The following is a 20,918-nucleotide window of genomic DNA, read 5'->3' on the forward strand; positions in this document are numbered from 1 at the left end:
TGTCTCACATAATTTGGACATGTTTTCAGGAAGGCCCAGTCCCTGGAGAAGGACATCGTGCTTGATAAAGTAGAGGGTCAGTGAAAAAGAGGGAGACCCTCAATGAGATAGACTGACACAGTGGCTGCAACAATGGGCTCAAGCACACCAGCTGTCACGAGGATGGCACAGGACCAGGCAGTGTTTCGTTCTGTTGTACATAGGTTCACTATGTGTCAGAAGCAACTTGACAGCACCTAACAACAACAACAACAAGGTACAACAACTGATCTCTATTTGCCTGAATCAACAGAAGAAGAAGGAGAATCAGGAATAGGAGGAGGAAATGGAATGAACAGCTAATTGCCTCCATGTACAGCTTCCTCCTTTGCCATGAGACCAGAAGAACTGGATGGTGCCCGGCTACCATTGCTGAATATTTTGATCAAAGTTTCCACAGAATAATCCAGATCAAAAGGGGAAAAATTTAGAGCAGAATTTCAAATTCTCATGGGCTCCAGACTTTCTAGAGCCATGGAGGGTGGATGAACCCCTGAAGCTATTGTCCTAAGATAACCATTAAATCTTAAACCAAAAATATCCCCTGAAACCAAACCCACTGCCATCAAGTGGATTCAGACTCATAGTGACATTATAGGACCACTAGTAAAGAATGCCTGCCTTGAGCATTGAGCTCTTTTAAAGAACTGTCTGTATGGAACCAAATTGAGAACAATAACTTGAAAGTTTAGACAGGAAACTTAGGTGGGAGTGAGTTTATGTTAATAGGGGAGCAACAATTTGGAAAAGGAGGGTGAGAATGGTTGTACAACTCAAAGAGTGTAATCAATGTCCCAGAATTGTACATGTAGAAAAAGTTGAATTGATGTATATTTTGCTGTGTATATTCTCAACAACAAAATAAATAAAAAATTTTTAAAAATACTAAGATTATATGATTGCTACAAAATGCTGCTTGTGCAGCAACAAGAGAATGGCAACACATCCCTGGCATGGGCTCAGCCAGGTGCACTCACCTATCAGGTGATGTTGGCATTGGAGCGTCAGCAGGACAGACTACTAGCCCTTCAGCCAAATCACAGGTCACTCCATGTCCTGGGTCTTCAGGGAGTGTATATCTCAATGCACAAAAATTGCCTTTTTACCTGTCACAGAGGTAGTTTCATACATGGCTTCGAACCGGGTCTGGCTCAAACCCCTGCTGAAAATTTGCCTCTGTAACATCTTCCCAGGTGATGCTAATCCTGCTGGTTAAGGGCTAATTCTGAGAACCACTAGTAGAGCCCAAAACCGGTTGCCATCAAGTCAATTCGACTCATAGTGACCCTATAGGAGAGAGTTCAACTGCCCCATAGGGCTTCCAAGGAGCACCCAGTGGATTCCAAATGCCGATATTTTGCTTGAGCTCTTAACCACTGCGCCACTAGGCCCCACCAGTAGAACTGTAGTTCTCAAAATTTATTAAGCATAAGAATCACTTGGGGACCTTGTTAAAATGTAGATTCTGATCCAGTGTATCTGGGGTGGAAATGAAAACTCTCAGCAGGGGTAGAACCCGAGCGAACCAGTTTGAAGCCCTGGTTTTTTATTGCACTATTACTGGTTCTAACAGACCTCAATCTGAACCTAGAAAACACAAACTCAGCAAAATGAAATAAACAAAATCAAGAAACAGAAAGCAAAGCAAAAGAGAAAGGAAGGAAGAAAAGATGAATGCAACACGCCAAGGGGACATGATTTCAGATCAAAGGCTCAGAGAGTAAGATTTATTTTGGAGAAAATGTAGCTAGCCAGAAGAGTCTACTTCAGTCCCCTTAACAGGCAAGTTCTATCACTTAATGGGTAAGTTGAGTCATAGCCATAATTAATGTTTAAATTTAAATTACATGTACAACTGTGTGCTCACTGTGACCCGTACAGTAATTCTAAGCCAGGTAGACACTCTGTGGTTTCACTTTCTAATTTGAAACACAGTTTAGCTGAACAGAAAAACATCAGGAAGAATAACATGATAATTATACAGTAACACACTCATTTGAAATAGAATATTGATCGCTGGGATGAGGCACATTTGTTAGGTGTTAATGCAGTTCAACATACCAAGCAGGAAGATAGGTCTGGAGTAATTATACAAAAACTGACAGCACATTTATCACTGTTTGTGGCTATTTCACTGCCCTGGCATTTCCATGAAGGATGGCATGCCACCTCATATGTACACAAATGTCACATCATTTATGGCAACAATTGGTCATTAACTATGGCATATGCTGAAGGGTGGCACCTATAAGACCTTCAATTAAAAGAGTGAATTTGGTGCGGGGATTGTGCAATTAATTTGACAGGCACACTGATGTTTTAAAGGTGACTCATATTTCATTCATTTTGTTGTTTCTATGTATAAAATGTTAGTGAAATGCGCTAAATAAGCGTGTTGAGAGTATGAAGCATTTTTCAATCCAGAAATAGCCTTTGGCATAATACTTGTGGCCACCAACTACCTGTTCCTCTAGGATGAATAGAACTATCACTGCCACATCTCTGTCTTCCACCCCTTCTATCCATGCTGTTGCCAAGATTCTGGGCTGCGAGTAAGGCTGGCTACTAATTACTCTAGGACAGAGTGGGGAGAAACAGAATAATAATAATAATAAGCGAATAACATACAAAAATAGTAACAGATATAAACAAAGAGAACTCAAAGAGAATGCAGAAAGATCTAGGAGAGAACAGAGAAAAAGAAAAAGAACAGAAAATTAGAGTCAGGGATAAGAGTTCATTTGAATTTTATTTAATTCAACAAATATTTAAAGGGCATCATCTACAGAGCAGTGACTTTGACCTTCCTTGCCAAAATGAAGGTCTTTGCTAAAAGGTTCTTTGACTAGCCCATCTTTTCTATTTGCACGGCCACTGCCCAAGTTCAAGCCCTAATTCCTTGTTCCTGGATTATTTTAAGAGGTTCATAACTATTTTCTGGATACATAGGTCCCCCCACCCTAATGTTTCCTACATATCAATACCAGATCAGTATTCCTAAAACAGCCTTTGAAAACACTGGTCCTTATCTCAAAAGCTTTCATGGACTCACAGCTGTCAACTCAGTTCAACTCTCTGGACCTCATAATATTAATTGAGGACAGTAGTGTACTCATAAACCACCTCTCAAAAAAAAGCACTAATTTTTAGTGTTTGCTGATTTCCGCAGTGTAATACTCCCACCATAGCTGATTTCAAGTCACCACATGATGTCAGTGGAGCTGGAGTTGGGAACACATACACATAATTGACTCAGAAGCCAATATGGGTTGATCCCACACACCACTGGTTGGGGGACACAAATTAAAATAAAATATAGTCCCTACCATATAGTGGCTTGTAAAGTCCAATTGTTAAAACCTAGTGGCTTAATCTAAATGAGACTTCCTTTCTGGGGTTTATTATGACATGTGTTGTTTCTATAGAGCTCATGTTATACTACTCATATGAGTATCATCATCCCATTTCCCCCCAAAACAACCCTAAAGGTTTTGAGGTCAGGACTATATTCTCTGTATGGCTACAACACAGCACAGTGCCTTGAGTAAGCACTCAGTAATGACAGGTAAGGGTAGGGATGAAGATGAAATCCTGAAATTAGTGGTTATAGTTATGCAAGTTTGGTACCACTGTAATCACCAAAAACAATTCATTGCCATCAAGTTGATTCCGACCCATAGCAACCCTATAGGACAGAGTAGAACTGCCCCCATAGGGTTTCCAAGGAGCAGCTAGTGGCTTCAAACTGCCAACCTTTTTGTTAGCAGCCAACCTCTTAACCACTGTGACCAAAACAAAACAATACAAAAAAAAACATTGCCATTGAGTCAATTCCAACTTGTAGCAGCCCTATAGGAAGAGTAGAACTACCTCATAGGGTTTCCAAGGAGCACCTGTGCACCTGTATTTCAACAAACTCACCTGTGTTGTGTGTCACCAGGTACTTCCCTGGAAAGGGTGTCAAACCACCATTTTCACTGTGTGGGCTGGGTCCCACCCCAGAGACACCCTAGTCATATCAGTCAGCTTTTTCAAGGTTAGGCTGCTTAACAACAACCCCTGTGAGTCTCACTGGCCTACCAAACACAGCTTTGAGTCCCGCCTGTATTTCAGGTAAGCTGTAGGTCCACTTTGGCTCTGTTCCAGCTACAAGTTGCTGTGTCTCTACTCCATGGTGTCTTCACATCTGACCATTCAGCTGGAGGCAGCAGCTTCAATGCAGATGGGCTGTTCTTGTGGCAGAGCAAAGAGCAAAAGTGTTGGCAGAGACACACAATGGCTCTCAAAGCTTTTTGGACACGGTCTATGTCATATTCATTCACTTGCTGTTAGCCAAGATGAGCCACAAGCAAAGACACGTGATAGAGAGGTGCAGGACGTGGTCTGGGATGTGTAATCCTCTCCCAGGAAAGGGGAGTGAGTCCTGGAGAACAACAGTGCTATCTACCAAGCTGGGCAGCATTTGGATTACCCAGTTGCCCTTCCTTGGATTCGATCCTCTCCTTCAAGTAATGCAGAAGGCTCTGGAAGGATGTAAAGGCTCTGTGGTGGCATTTCTGGCTCCCCTAGGCATGATGTTTGAGGCAAATCTGAAGTAATATTTAGCATCACTTGTAAATCAAACCCTGGGTTTTTATTAGATCCCTGAGGGGCAGGGCCCGAGCTTGAAGGGGGTGTTGTGAATGGGAGTTAGGTTTAGGGCTTGCTCTTTGGCTGACAGGGATAGGAGCCTACTCACAGGCAATCGAGGGACCTCAGAGCTCCCTAGTCAGGGCATGATAACAGAGCTGCAGCAATATCATAGCCTGAGGACTGATCAAGAAAACCAGTCAGGAGAAGCTACACTAGGAGCCAGAAAGAGAAGTTCCAGACCACACTGCTAAAAAGAGTTTCTAAGGATTTGATTGATCCATGGTGGTTCAATGGTATCATCTTGACATACGAAACGTGTTTGCTTTCCCTGATCTATAGAAGGCTGAAGAGAAGAGCAGACCACACTGGAATCAGGTTAAAAGATGAACCAGCCAGGTGGCTATGTATCAATCAGATGGGTACCAGTCCATAAAAACCAGTTGCTGCCGAGTTGACTCCAACTCATGGCACCCCACCACCCCCACTCCCGTGTGTGTCAGAGTACTGTGCTCTGTAGGGTTTTCACTGGCTGACTTTTCTGAAGTAGATCACCAGGCTTTTCTTCCAAAGCACCTCAGCATATGTTTGAATCACCAACCTTTCAGTTAGTAGCCGAGCATATTAACTGTTTGCACCACTCAGGGACTCTGCATGGACTGCATCAGAAATGTACCAGCTACCCAGGGGTTCTTGTACAACTCTTCATAACTAGCAAAATATAACCCACTCCTTTACCTGTCAAAGTACAAAAACCCAAAAAACCCGTTGTCGTCAAGTCTATTCTGACTCATAGCAACCCTATAAACCAAAACCAAACCCGTTGCTGGCAAGTCGATTCCCAACACTATAGGACAGAATAAAACTGCTCCATAGGGTTTCCAAGTAACAGCTGGTAGATTCGAACTGCCAACCTTTTTGTTAGCAATGGCGCTCTTAACCACTTTGCCACCAGGGCTCCGTCAAAATAGAAAAGCACCCTTGAATTCAGTAGTATGAAAAGAAAACACCCATCTTGCCTGCCCCTGAGGCCATCTCTTTCTGTTGGGTATTTCATTAGGGTGCCATGCCCCACCCTGGAGCAGCCAACCTCAGAACCTGCTGGAATTCTGAGAGCAGGCAGAGAACAGTGCGGGGTTGCCTCCAGGAACAAATTCATTTTATCTTCAAATTTATGTAGCATCAAAACAACTGCACAGAATAAGTGCATATTATAAATGAAATGATAGTTTTAAGTGTTTAATAAAATAATATACAAAATTTCTTATTTTGAAATAAAGAAGTTCTACAAATTTTATTAAGGAGCCATGGTGACACAATGCTTAAGCGCTTGGCTGCTAATTGAAAGATGGGTGATTTAAACGCATCCGGTGCCTCTGTGGAAGAAAAACCTGGCAATCTGCTTCCATAACGATTACACCCTGGAAGACCCTATGGGCCCATTCTACTCTGTCCTATAGGGTCTCTATGAGCGGGAATCAACTCAACAGCACCTAGCAACAATGACACAAATTTTATTAATGGGAATTTAGTTTCCTCCTGCCCTCACCAAGTACTGAACAAATATTTAAGGAAAAAAGAGTTTGAAGAAAAACCTGCTGGCTGCCCATTTGTCTCTGTGGGGTCCTAGGTCATAATCATAACCCAAAAAATATTTGTGCATGCTCAGCCACTGTGAGGAATGCCAGTCCTTCTCAGATTTCTCCAAATGACCCTGGAAACTGTGAGCAGGGTCCCCTGTGTGCTCATGTATCAGCCCTCTTGCCTGCCCCATGGGATAGGCCACTTTATTCCTTTCTGCCCTGAGGGCCATGGAGTCAGCTGCCCATCTCTGCCAGGACCAAGAGCAGAAATCCTGCAACTGCTGCCTTCTGAGCACAGCCCTCCCTGTGCTCAGGTCCACAGGGGCTACCAGTGCCTGGGCTGGGGAGAAGACGTCACTGCCCAGGGCATCTGTGCCTGGTGTTGCAGTCCTGTCATCCCTGCTGAATTCCCTGACTTGTGTCCTAGCGAAAGCCACCGACACCGCCTTCTGCTGCTGTTGGATTTTCTGGCCTGAAATCTGCTGATGCCTTGTGTTCTCGGTGCTCTGGTCCTCTCAGTATCTCCTTGGTCTTCCACTGCTGCCTCTCCCTGTGGGCCCTGAGTGCACAGAGCTGGCTGGAGGATGTTGTCTGAAGACTCACTCAGGCAACCACAGAACCTGGCCACGCATTTCACTTGCCCACTGTGGGAGGTTTGCCCCGCCTGTGTACAGGGGAACTTGAGATTCTGGTCTGGCCTGGGATTAGGTCTGGCGGGGCATCCTGGGAAGCTAGGGAGCTGTAGGCAGAGATGTCATTCAGAGCTGCTGGCACTGAGTAGAGCCAGATCATGATAAACTCTCCCCCTTCCAGCAGATGTGCAGATTGTGAGTGTAAATGTTTGGATTAGTGACATCTGCCTGAACACTAAAGGCAGGGTGCAGGAGAATTTGGCTTATTTACAACCTGTACTGAAAGCATCATAGGCAGCTGTGTACCCATGAGACCACTGACAAAGGAAGGGCCACAGACCAAAGTGCTGCCACTACTCCTGTTCCTATTGGTATCATTAGAGAAATAAATCAGAACCAACACCACATCGGTGGGTGGTCTCTTCCCACCAATCTGTGAGGTTCTAGAGACCACAACTGGGTACAGGAATGACCTGGTACTGACCCATGGCAGCTAGCTAAAGAGAAGAGCAGAGTCCTCGGTGAAAGCAGAACTGGGAGCCAAGGGTGACACGGCAAAGCATCAATTACAAGCACAGGCCAAACCAAGTCCAAGGCAACAGTTTTATAAGCAAAATTGTTGTGATAACCCACCCCGGGCTCTTAGCAGCTCCTTTGAGCTTGCTGTCAGCCTTGGGACCTCATAATGGGCAGCTACTTGGCAAGGACATTTGCTGCTCTTGGGATCTCCATGTACTCCCCCAGCATTTCCCCGTCCCCTGCACATGGGGCCATTTCATCAACGCTGGTCAATGGGTAGTGACGGGAAGGACTTGTGTCACATCTGAGCCGAGGAGCAGCCCCAAGCTCTCCTTATCTCTGCCATGGCAACTGTGAGTGTTGGTGCTTCCTTGTGTCTGGGTAGCTGAGGGGCTGTGTGCAGCCAAGCCCTGCACCAACCACTCACCAAAGTGAGTAAAACATAAATCTCTGCTGTGTTAAGTCATTAAGAGTTGAGGATTGTTTTCTTCACAACTCATACTCTAATACACCCATTGTTGCCTCAAGAGATCTTACCAATCTAACAAGCTCATTCCCCCAGCTTTCTGTTCTTTGCTTAAGATCCTGTTCCAACTTTCTAGTTGATCCCGTGGGACTTTCATTTTTTCTTGGGCCATCTACAGCCAGAATATGAGCTAGCCTCTTCTTAACCAATGCCCATTCACTGAAAAGAAACTAAGGGACACCAAAGGGTGGAAAAAAGAGAAAAACCAGGAATGATCCCCCACCCCCACCCCAGTCGTTGTATGCAGGCGTAGGGAGCATTTGGGGGCGCTTGGTTCCTCTTCCATTCCTGGGTGGCACAAACCATTTGTGCTCACCTACTAACCTAAGGGTTGGTGGTTCAAAACCACCCACTAGTGCCCTGGGAGAAATATCTGCTGATTTGCTTCTGCAAAGATTACAGCCAAGAAAACCCTGTGCAGCAGTTCTGTTCTGCACACATGGGCCCCTATATGTCAGACTGGAACGAACTAGACAACACTGGGCTTGATTTTTATTTATTTATTTTTACTTCACTTACAAACCTAAAGCTGCCTGGAGTAAGCTCTGTTGAACCTCAAATCAATACCTTCACTATATATCTCAAAAGACAACACTTTATTTCTGCACGACAACTGCAATCACAATGACCAACTATTTGCCGAGCTACATTTGATGACTTTCCCAGAGATGCAATCTCAGAGAAAAAACATCCTACAATTCTATCTGGGTCCCCCACTAGAATCAACATAATTATACCAGATTGAATCTGGTTAACACAGTCAAATGCCCCTATGTTTAGAAACAGGAAGTGGCAATGTTCCCACTTATACCTAAATGTCACAGACAATTTATACTGGATGGATAGCTGTAATGAGGAAAAAAAAAATTATGGATAAAAAAAAATACCCAGCAGTACTCTCACCATTTGAGAGGCACATAAACTGTATTTATGAGATACATTAAAAGGACTTATTTTGCTAGCGTCCATCTCTAAGTGGACCATTTCCAATGTTCTCCAGGATCTATTTTTAAAACAGTATCAATTTATTATAAAGGTCAGCATCTTTTTTTTTTTCCTTCAAATTCTTTCAAGTTGGTTTTGAAAGTCTATCTTCTCAAGTATTCAAAATTCTAACAAACCACTGCAAAATTACCAGGGAAGTCCTCTGGGATTTACAAATAAAAAGCACACCATTTGATGCAACATGAACCTGGGTTACAGTAAAATATCATTAAGAAAAGGTCAGCTCCGGAAAACACAGAAAAAAGGCCAAAGCCATCAGGAATCTTGAAGACACTGGAGCCAAAGAAGGATTGGATACACTCTGGTGTACTGCCATCTCTCTCTTTATATACAATGTCTATTTCCATAATGCTCCCCTCGACATGGCTTAGATCTTCCCCACTTCTGACAACTTAGCAGCAACATTTCATATCTACTCAAAAGACTATGAATCTTGAGGTGATTAAGTGCTAGTTTTCTGAGGAAATGAGGACACCCATCCTTTAGCTATGGCAGACCTTGTATTTCCTCTTTCTCCTGTTATTTTGATCAATAGTCACTTGGTTTGATTCCTTTCTCTTTGTCTACCAAAGGTAAAAGAAGGTTTTCAGTGCCAAAAACCATTTCTCAGTGACCTTTGCAACTAAAAATCCTATCCTGATACATAGTGCTCAGATACTCAAAGATTTGTTAAATGAATAAATGAGTATTTTCTGGCCATCTGCTTCCGTAAAGATTACAGCCCTGTGGGGCAATTCTACCCTGTCACAATGGAGTCTCTCTGAGTCAAAAATCAACTCAACAGCACATAACAAGACAAGTATATCCAGTTGCTGCCAAGTGGACTCCAACTCATGGCAACCCCATGTGTGTCAGAGTAAAACTGTGCTCCACACGGTTTTCAATGGCTGATTTTTGGAAATAGATCGCTAGGCTATCTTCAGAGATGCCTCTGGGTTGACTCAAACTGACAATCTTGCAGTTAGCAGTTGAGTGAGTTAACCATTTGCATGACCCAGGGACTCCAAGTATAAAATTTTTTTTTTTAATTTAAAATCCACTAATTAGGTAGCATATGATCAGGAACCAGTGGTACTGAAGGAAGAAGTCCAAGCTGCACTGAAGGCATTGGTGAAAAACAAGGCTCCAGGAAATTGATGGGCTATCAACTGAGATGCTTCAACAAACGGGATGCAGTGCTGGAGGTGCTCACTCGTCTATGCCAAGAAATTTGGAAGACAGCTACCTGGTCAACTGACTGGAAGAGATCCATATTTATGCCCATTTCTGATAAGGGTGATCAAAACAAAGGCAGAAATTATCTAACAAAATCATTACTATCACATGCAAGCAAAATTTTCCTGAAGATCATTCAAAAATGGTTGCAGCAGTATATCAACAGGGAACTGCCAGAAATTCAGGCCAGATTCAGAAGAAGACGTGGAAGTAGGGATATCATTGCTGATGTCAGATGGATCCTGGCTGAAAACAGAGACTACCAGAAGGATGTTAACCTGTGTTTTATTGACCATGCGAAGGCATCTGACTGTGTGGATCATAACAAATTACAGATAACATTGCCAAGAATGGGAATTCCAGAACACTTAATTGTGCTCATGAGGAACCTGTACATAGATCAAAAGGCAGTTGTTTGGACAGAACAAGGAGATACTGATTGGTTTAAAGTCAGGAAAGGTGTGCGTCATGGCTGTATCCATTCACCATACCTATTCAATCTTTTTGCTGAACAAATAATCCAAGAAGATGGACTATAAGAAGAAGAACAGGGCATCAGGATTGGAGGAAGACTCATTAACAGTTATACAGATGACACAACCTTGCTTGGTGAAACTGAAGAGAACTTGAAACACTTACCGATGAAGATCAAAGACTACAGTATGGATTACACCTCAACATAAAGAAAACAAAAATCCTTACAACTGGACCAGTAAGCCACATCATGATAAATAGAGAAAAGATTGAAGTGGTCAAGGATTTCTTTTTACTTGGACCCACAATCAACAGCCATGGAAGCAGCAGTCAAGAAATCAAAAGACTCGTTGTATTGGGCGAACCTGCTGCAAAGGACCTCTTTAAAGTGTTGAAAAGCAAAGATGTCACCTTGAAAGCCAAGGTGTGCCTAACCCAAGCCATGGTATCTTCTATCTCATCATATGCATGTGAAAGTTGGACAACGAATAAGGAAGACCAAAGAAGAATTGATGCCTTTGAATTGTGGGGTTGGCAAAGAATGCTGAATATACCACGGACTGCCAAAAGAACGAACAAATCTGTCTTGGAAGAAGCACAACCAGAATACCCCTTAGAAGCAAGGATGGCGAGACTGCGTCTTACATACTTTGGACATGTTGTCAGGAGGGGTCAGTCCCTGGAGAATTACATCGTGCTTGGTAAATTACACTGTCAGTGGAAAAGAGGAAGCCCCTGGATGAGATGGATTGACACAGTGGCTGCAACTATGGGCTCAAGCATAACAATGATTGTAAGGATGGCGCAGGACCAGGCAGAGTTTTGAACTGTGGTGCATACGGTCACTATGATTCAGAACCGACTCACTGGCACCTAAGAACAACAATTAGGTTACTTGCCTGCAAAATACCAATCATTGGTTTGATCCTTTTTCTATGTGGTTTCTGAACATACCAGAGCTGTTTTATTATTGGCAGGCACGGGCAGAGTTTTCACCCACCCTCCATTCTGTACCAAGAACGGGTCAAAGGAAAGAGCACTTTACTGGCTGGCTATGCCTGAGTGTAGTGCTCCCTCTGCCATGAGCCTGACCAGATGGGCTCTTCTGAGACAGAGCCCCCACAGTGCTGTATTCTTTACCTGGCTTCCTTCCCTACAGCATTGTATTGTAATGTCCTTTCCTTTGCTGGGCTCCCTGCCCCCTAAGCTTTGCATTTGAATCCTGCTTTTGCTTGGAGGTTATATGTAAACCCCGTTGAGCCTGTGTAGTATGATTAAGAATGTTTGACCTAACCTGTATGAACTACCTGCTTGTAAACCCCTTTAAAAGTAACCTGCCTGCCCACCTTTGGCGAGTAGTCCTGGCAGCAACAGCTCAGATTGCTCCATTTCCTTCTACAATGAAATAATGGTGCCTTTCTTGTTCTCTCAACTCGTTCTCTCGTTTATCGGCCAGTAGGAGTCATGCAGAATAAGAACCTGGGGTTTCCACCCCGTAACACTCCCTTCTTGGCAAGCTCTGTCTGGTGCCACAGTTGGCAGCTGGTGCCACACTTGGTAGCTGGTGCCACTTGAAGGCAGCCTGCCCAGATCAGCAAAAACCTTGCTCTTATCTTCACTGGCTGGTTGGCTTCCCCACATGGGGTTAAGATTCCTGGTGTGTATGGAGAAAGGGCAAACCTCCCATGTTTTGAGAACATAAAGACCCATTTTAGCCTAGATTTAAACACTAGGGGTCTGTATTGCATCTGGTCGCAGACTCCTCCTGGCCTTGTCCTCCGTGTCTGTATTTTCTTCTCCAAAGCTTTCCAGAAACAATGACTGTGGCATGACATGGTTTGGATCACCCTGGGGTCCTGCCATCTCTCTCTTTATATACAGAAGTCTATTTCCACAACACTCCCCTCAACATGGCTTAGATCTTTCCCACCTCCGACAACTTAGCACAGAAGCGTAAAAATGGAGGCAGAAAAAAGCAAAACAATTAAAATCTTATTTACGATTTTAACTGAGCCAACCATACCCTCCCATGTGCTCTTACTAAAAAGAAAAGGGATATTGGAAATGCAAAAATAATTATGTTTTAGTATTATTAAGTCAATGTAGATTTTATAATAGACAACCTGGACATTTTGATTCAGTGTAAGAATATAAGAAATGTTGCTTGTCATATTATTTATTTTTTTTTTATTTACGCAGGTCAACCTTGATCCTGATGAAAGCTGAGATTGTGGGAGCTGCCTGTCACACCTGTCTCAGCAGGAACAGGGAGAAAGTCTTGTTTTATCCTCTGCTCTGGGTACCTTGGGAACAGCCAGGGTACTACTTTGCTACACCGTGTCTAAATGGATACCACCTGGGCAGCCACCAATTAGAAGTGCATTAGGGAATTGCTGCGACCAAATTAAGCCTGTGCAGAAAGGGCTTCTGGGCATTTCGCGCTGCCAAAGCCCTCTTACCACCACGGGAAAATAGGTTTGTGTTGAAAGGCCCCTGAGCCCACTTTTGCCCAATGGCCTAAGCAGTGGAGAGAAGACCAGGAGTAGACTCACCCTGCCCAAGAGAGTTTTGCACCAAAAGCTAGTCTTTCCTCTCTATGTACAGAGGCCAGCAGCAATCGTTCTTTCCATCCGCAGCCTCAAATCCACCTTCCTGCTGCCACTGTGTAGAGACACGTGATTCAGAAGCAATGCCAGGCCTCTGAACAGACAGTTGGGAGAGTGAAATTTGCCTGGAACATGGGATTTAGATCAGGACATGGATTGTAAGACAGCTGATTCCAGAGTCTGCCACTAACCATCTGTGGTGGTATGTTCTTAGCTGCTGTATAGTCAGTGTAAACTCATGGCGAGCCCATGCAGAACAGAATAAAATGCTACCCGGTCTTGCACTATTCCCCTGATTGGTTGTGGATCCAACCATTGTGATCCATACAGTTTTCATTGGCTGATTTTTGAAAGGAGATTGCCGTGCCTTTCTTCCTAGTCTTAGTCTGTGAACTGTGCTGGAACCTGCTCAGCATCACAGCAACACACAAGCCTCCATGGACAAACGAGTGGTGGCTGCACAAGAGGTGAATTGGCCAGGAGTGGAACCCAGGTCTCCCACACGGAAGGCGAGAATCCTACCACGCTGCCCCCAGCACCATCTATGTTACATTGGGTAAGTCTTTCAACCCCTCTAGGCTTCAGCTTCTTCACACATCAAGTGGGTCCATTTAAGTCTTCCTTGCCTAGCTCCTGGAGCTGCCTTTGGATCAAAGTAAAGACTCTGAAGCTCTAACATGTGTGAGAGTCACCTTGAGGGTTTGTGAAAACACAAACAGCTGGAACCCACTCCTAGAGTTTCTAAATCAGTACGCCTGGGTTGGGGAGACTGAGAATTAGCACTTAATAAGTTCCCAGATGATGTCAATACTGCTGGTCCTGACACCACAGGTTTGAAAACCACTGAATTAAAGGAAAAGAGATATACTTCTGTCTGTCTAAAGCAAATCCCAGTACCTGTGCTTCAAGTTCCATCTTTCCCTGTGTTATAGTTTGAATTATGTCCCCCCAAATTTATGTTGAAGTGTTAACCCTAGTACCCATGAACATGGCCTTATTTGGAAATAGGGTCTTTGGAAATGCGACGGGTAGGATGCTTAGGCCTGATAACTTTGATTATTCTTGAGAAAGAGTTCCGTCATGGCATTATGCTTCCTGGAAACCCTGGTGGCGTAGTGGCTAAGTGCTATGGCTGCTAACCAAAGGGTCAGCAGTTCGAATCCGCCAGGCGCTCCTTGGAAACTCTATGGGGAAGTTCTACTCTGTCCTGTAGGGTCACTGTGAGTCGGAATTGACTCGACAGCACTGGTTCGGTTTTTTGGTTTTGGATATGCTTCCTAGATTGAATTCCCTTCTGCTTTGTAAGTGTGGGTGTTTACATGAAAACAAGACTTTATTTCTGGAGGGTTTAGCTGTATATGTATCGCCTGAAGTCATGATTCTCCCACTAAGTGTGACAGTTACTTCACAACCATTTGAGAAAAGAAATATAGAAGCAAAATTATTTCTAAATTAATGTCTTTTAAAAATTTCTTGAGGAGCTGTTGGGCAACTCTAAACATTTTTATGTTCCATATCCATTTCCAGCATGCAAAAGTGACAAAACTATAGTAAAAGGCAAGCAAAAGGAACAATCGTAAATACGTTCAATTTTGCCATCTAGACACGAAGCCATTTTCTAAATTATGGGAAAAAGTTTTAAATAAGTTGCATGCTGATGAATGTAGCAACTGTTGTTTGACCTCAAGCACCAGTTTGCTTCCAACTTGGCGTATGTGGGTTACTTAGCAACCAAACCAAAGCCAAACCTGTTGCCATAGACTTGGACTCACGGTGACCTCATGGGTGTCAGAGAAAAACTGGACTCCTTAGCCTTTTCAGTGGTTGTGATCTTACCAAAGTGGATCGCCAGGCCAGTGCTGCCCAGAGATCTTACTTAGCAACCGGAGGTTCCCTAAAGTGGCCCCCATCTGAGATGGCTTTTCACATAACGTCATTATCATCAGTGCCACAGGTCCCATCCTAAGATGATGTGAGATAAGGATTTATATACACGCCTTCTTACAGAATTCTGAAGAATCACATTGACCGAGGCACGCAAGCTTTCATACACACACACACACACACACACACACACACACACATCCACCCATTAAGAGCTAAGCTTCCACTTTGTGTAGTTATAGAGGACTAAGTGTTCTCTCTCTTTTGTAAAGTACCTGATGTTTAGAGTGGGTGGCATTCAATAATTCTCAATTGATATGATTTACAGAATAGCCTAACTCATGAACCATTTACAGTCATTGTGGCTGAGCGTATAGGCACATTTCAGACAGCACCTTGTCAGGACTAGCCCCGCCCCAGCGTATAAGCAGGTGTGCATCATTGTATTTTGCTGCTGTTGTCACTACTTATAATAATGATCCTATCCATGCTTATAGAGGGAAGAACGGTACATGTTAGTGCTGTGAAGAGCCAGGCATTCACTGAAGAAAGCAGATCCATCAACAGGGTGCAGATGTGACGCAGGCGGTTTGCAAAAGGAATAAGAAGGGATCTGGGCTCATTAACACATGGCCCAGGATCCTGGACACTGTCCTGGACTCACAGACAGCAGGATGGAGGGGCTCTGACAGGGAAGCAAGGGGCCTCAAACCACTGTGAGAAGACATGGAGTTAATGATAGTTGTTAAATCAATGGTGGGATAGGCTATTAATATTTTATGTTTAATAATTACACTCGTAATTATAATCTTTATGAGTTAATGATTAGTACCGACAAGCTAAAGAATGATTTATGGTGATAAATAAATTATACAAAAATGGAAACATAATTCTGCAAGAATGACTGGTGAGTGTAAAAATAAAATGGGTGAGTAAGGTTCAAGACCCAGGCCTTGACCCACAGCCATGACTGAAGAAGGACTTTGTATCATTGGTGCTTGGCCCAGTATCTGACATATGCTAAATACCTAGCAATCATTGGTTAGGAGCCCTGGTGGTACTCAGCTGCTAACCCAAAAACTGGCAGTTCAAACTCCCAGCCACTTTGCAGGAGAAAGATGTGGCAGTCAGCTTCTGTACAGATTACAGCTTTGGAAACCCTATGGGGGCAGTTCCACTCTGTCCTGTAGGGTTGCTACGAGTCAGAATCAACTCAACAGCACACAACAACAAATCATTGGTTGGAATAGGTACTAGTGGGATGAGTAGGTGATCATTGGGGTGGCTTAGGAGAAATAGAGTGACTTGGCAGAGCTGAGACACCAGACTGGGGTCCCATTTTCCTGAAAGTGGCAGTGGACATGACCAACAGTGGAGACAGAAGCGTTGGAGAGCAATGCTAGAGTTTTTAAATCCTCGACTGACTAAACTCACAGGCCCCAGGGTATTTTGGCAATGTCATCACTGTGGGCAAGGGGGGTACTACTGGCATCGAGTGAGGGGAGGCCAGGGGTGCTGTTAAACATCCTGTGGGGCACAGGACAACTCCCCACAACTAAGATTGTGCAAAATGTCAACAGTGCTGAGACTGAGAAATCCCGGCCTAACTGAATGGACGTGTTTGCTAATGTGGTTTCTTTACCCACGGCTTTCTGCAAACTCCTATTGATCCTTCAAGGTCAGTGACTTACAGTCATTATGGCTGAGCGTGTAAGTACATTTCAGACAGCACCTTGTCAGGACTAGCCCCCCACCTCCCCAGTGTATAAGCAGGTGTGCGTCTTTGTATTTTGCTGCTGTTGTCACTACTGATAATAATGATCCTATCCATGCTTATGGAGGGGAGAACGGTACATGTTAGTGCTGTGAAGAGCCAGGCATTCACTGAAGAAAGCAGATCCATCAACAGGGCTCAGATGCGACGCAGGCGGTTTGCAAAAGGAATAAGAAGGGATCTGGGCTCATCGACACATGGCCCAGGATCCTGGACCCTGGTCTGAACTCACAGACAGCAGGATGCAGGAGCTCTGACATCATCACCTCCTCTCTAGAGTTTAATTGGACTGTGCACTTCTTTACTTCCCAAGAGGATTAAATGCCTCTTCACCTGGGACTTGTGTTCTCAAAGCATATTTTACCTACCTCTGGCGCAGTGGTTAAGCTCTTGGCTGCTAACCAAAAGTTGGCAGTTTGAATCTACCATCCACTCCTTGGAAACCCTATGGGGCAGTAATACTCTGTCCTATAGGGTCACTATGAGTCAAAATTGACTCAACGGCAATGGTTTAGTGTTGTAGTAAGGTCCCTGGGTGATGCAAATGGTTTGCATTCAACTACAAATCTAAGGTTGGCGGTTTGAACCCACCCCGTGTCACTGTGGAAGAAAGCCCTGGTGGCCTGGTTCTGGAAAGATTACAAACAAGAAAACCCTGTGGAGCAGTTCTACTGTGTCACGGATGGGGTCACCACAAGTGGGAATCGACCCAACGGCAAGGGGTTTAGTTTGGTGTTTTTAGCATTGTACTTATCACACAACACTGTTACTTGTAACATAGTTCTGTGTCACTTCAGCTGAACTGAAACAATAAAAATAGCTACGCTGAATTAAGCACTTATGAGTCAGAATCCACTCCATGGCACACAACAACAACAGCATTTGCCAGACGCTTTGCTAAATGCTTCAGATAATCTCATTTGGTCCACACACACAAAAAGACGAGGTAGATATTATTATCCCCATTTTATAAATGAGGAAAAGGAAGTTTAGAGAGCGTCAGAAATAGATACAAGGTCACACAACTCAACTAGAAAGGAGCAGAACTAAAATACGAAGCAGAGATCAAACCAGCAGTGATGTGTGCCCCCAAGTACAGAGGTCAGACATACTGGTGGCACATAAGCATTGGTGCTCTGTGACTCTGAGCAGGTGGGAATGGTCCTGGTCTGCTCCAGGCTCGGCCACTAAGGCAAGCAGGGGAAGGGGAGCAGACGTGTATGCTGGGTTGACGGTAGACGCCCGGGGCCACGGATCGAGCAGAACTCAAGGAAGACAGAAAGACGTGGAGAAATTCCAGCAAATAGGAATCCAGCTGTCAATGACTTCATTCTGACTCATGGCTCCATAGAGTTTTTCAGAAGTAGATAGCCAGGTTTTTCAGTGGCTGATTTTTCAGAAGTAGGTAGCCAGACCTTTCTTCTGAGACACCTCTGGGTGGACTCAAGCCTGAAACCTTTCAGTTAGCAGTGGAACACATTTACCATTTGCAATGCCTAGGACTCCAGCAAATAGGAATAAGATGACGTAGGCATGTAATAAATGGATGAAACGATAGAGTGGCAGACAGGCTTGTAGCCAGGTGCTCTAGCATGCAATGAAAACCACCACAGACTATTCAGGGGCCTGGGGGCAGTGCTCAGTCTACAGCACAGAAGGCAGAATATTAGGGCTGGGAGGCCTGTCCACCTACGGACTTAGGAACGTCCTCAGGGAGAGAGCCTGGCAAAGTAAGGAAGGGCCCTGGACCAAACAGAATCCAAGGAGCAGACAGAAGCATGTGAGTCAAGGGGTGGATGGGGGGCGGGTGCAGGGATCAGAAGCAATCGTGGATCCCTGGTGGTTTAGTGGTTAAGAGCTCAGCTACTAACCAAAAGGTCGGCAGTTGGAATCCACCAGCCACTCCTCGGAAACTCTATGAGGCAGTTCTACTCTGTCCCATAGGGTCACTGTGAGTTGGCACCAACTTGACAGCACCTAACAACAGTAACATGGCAGGGAGGGAAAGCCATTGGCACAACCTCCAATTAGGCTGGACGAGGGGTGCTGGGGCCAACTGGGCTCAGGTGAGGCCGGATGCTGGGCTGAGCCATGGGCCCCAGCTGTGCACACAGGAGGGAAGGGGAACTAGGGGCCAGGTGGGGGCTGGCAAGGATCTTGCCTTTGTCTCCAAACTGGAGGTACTGGGATCAGTCTTGTGCTCAGAGTCCTCAAATGGCTCAGAAAAATAAGTAACTATATTTTCGATAGATCGAGAGACAACAGTGTGAGAGAGAATAAATAAAATGTGGGAAAATGCTCGTATTTCCCCCAAATGTAATGGAACTTTTTTGTACTATTTGGGCAACTTTTCTCAAAATTTGAAAGAACTTCAAAATGAAAAGTGGAAAAAGTCAAATTCATTTCTGACCTCCTCCCACCGTGGGTGGAGCCCAGGGCTGACGGAGAAGGCTCCATCCTTGTGAGTCCCCAGCCAAGCAGCCCACCCAGCGCATCGATGGGTGGGGGGCTTCGTGGTTCAGAGTGGTCCCACCATCTATTGAGAAATCCGCTCCTCCACCGTGCCCAGCACCCTCTCCCTGCCCACCCACCTCCCCAAGACCAGCCACAACAAGCTCCGAGTCTATTAGAGCCACCCAGGTAGGGTCCATTACATGGAGTGCTGGGCACGTCGTTCACCAAAAGGCTAGTTATTGGGGAAAAACAAAATCCTTCAGGGTCCCCGTCAAATAATCCCTTCCCTAATCTCCCAGTGGGAATCTCCCTCAAAATCTTTTTAAAAATGTCCTCCTGGGAATTATCTATGTGTACTTGAAAACCCAGAAGCATATTCTCAGATCCCATCTGATGTGCCGTTAGGGAGGCCCTTCTAAAGTCAAGGGCCTCTCTCTGTCCTCATGTTTGTTTGCTACACGGAAGATCTGGCCTTCCACCTCCGAGGATTGAATCTGCCAATTTTTAATGCGGCCTGGTAGCCACATTGTATCCGGACAGAAGAGGCCTTTACGGACGCTCTTGAGAGATACGTTTTTCTCATTCTTTCACCAAATGCACTTCTAGCCAACGCTAAGTGGAAAAGAGGAAAAAGCTGATTACACGTAGCCAGTAGCTAGAATCATTTAAGCTAAATTAATAGGGTCTATAAATAGCTTTGTCCTTCCTTAAAATCCAAAATAGATTGTGAGGTTAGCAAACATTCAGAGGAATGGCCTACTTCCCCCACCAGGTTGTCAGAGCATGAGGAAAGCTCAAATTAGCTTCAGGGAAAATGTAACCTACAACCACGAGCATTGTGCTCTGTGCAGAGGGAGGTGATGAATGCATGATAGAGACCTGTTACCTAAATAAAAGGAGTCCTGGTGGCACAAACAGTCAAGCACTCAGTTGCTGAGAGGTCGGTGGTTTGAACCCGCTCATTGGTTCTGCAAGAGAAAGACCTGGCGATCTGCTTCCGTAAAGATCAGAAAACCAAACCCATTGCTGTCGAGTCAATTCTGAGTCATAGCGACCCTATAGGACAGAGTAGAACTGCCCCACAGAGTTTCCAAGGAGTGGCTGGTGGATTTGAACTACCGACCTTTTTAGTTAACCAGTTCGCCACCAGAGCTCCCCATAAAGATTGCAGCCTGAGAAACTACATGGGAGTTCTACTCTGTAGCATATGGGGTCACTATGAGTCATATTTGACTCGATGTCACCTAAGAACAACTAAATTAAGGCCTGTTCGCTTAAATTCTTATACCAGATTTACCCTACATGCTTGTCAGGCCCTCTTCTATTACTACTACTATTTATGGCGTGACTTAGTTTTAATGCAACTTGTTTCTTTACCAGCAGATTCGATTTTAGGCTCGGTGCATTGAAGCCATAAATGATTCCACTTTGAATACTCTGTAAACCCTAAAATAAAGAGCATTTCTGACTCTTAGAAAATAATATATCAGTCTTCCTTGAATCTGACACCATAGATTGTAGGAGGCACCATTGTTGTATGTCCCAGCCAGAAAGAATAACACTGCCAATTAAACTATG

This window comes from Elephas maximus, chromosome 8 (assembly GCF_024166365.1).
Source record: "Elephas maximus indicus isolate mEleMax1 chromosome 8, mEleMax1 primary haplotype, whole genome shotgun sequence".
NCBI classification, from domain to species: Eukaryota; Metazoa; Chordata; class Mammalia; order Proboscidea; family Elephantidae; genus Elephas; species Elephas maximus.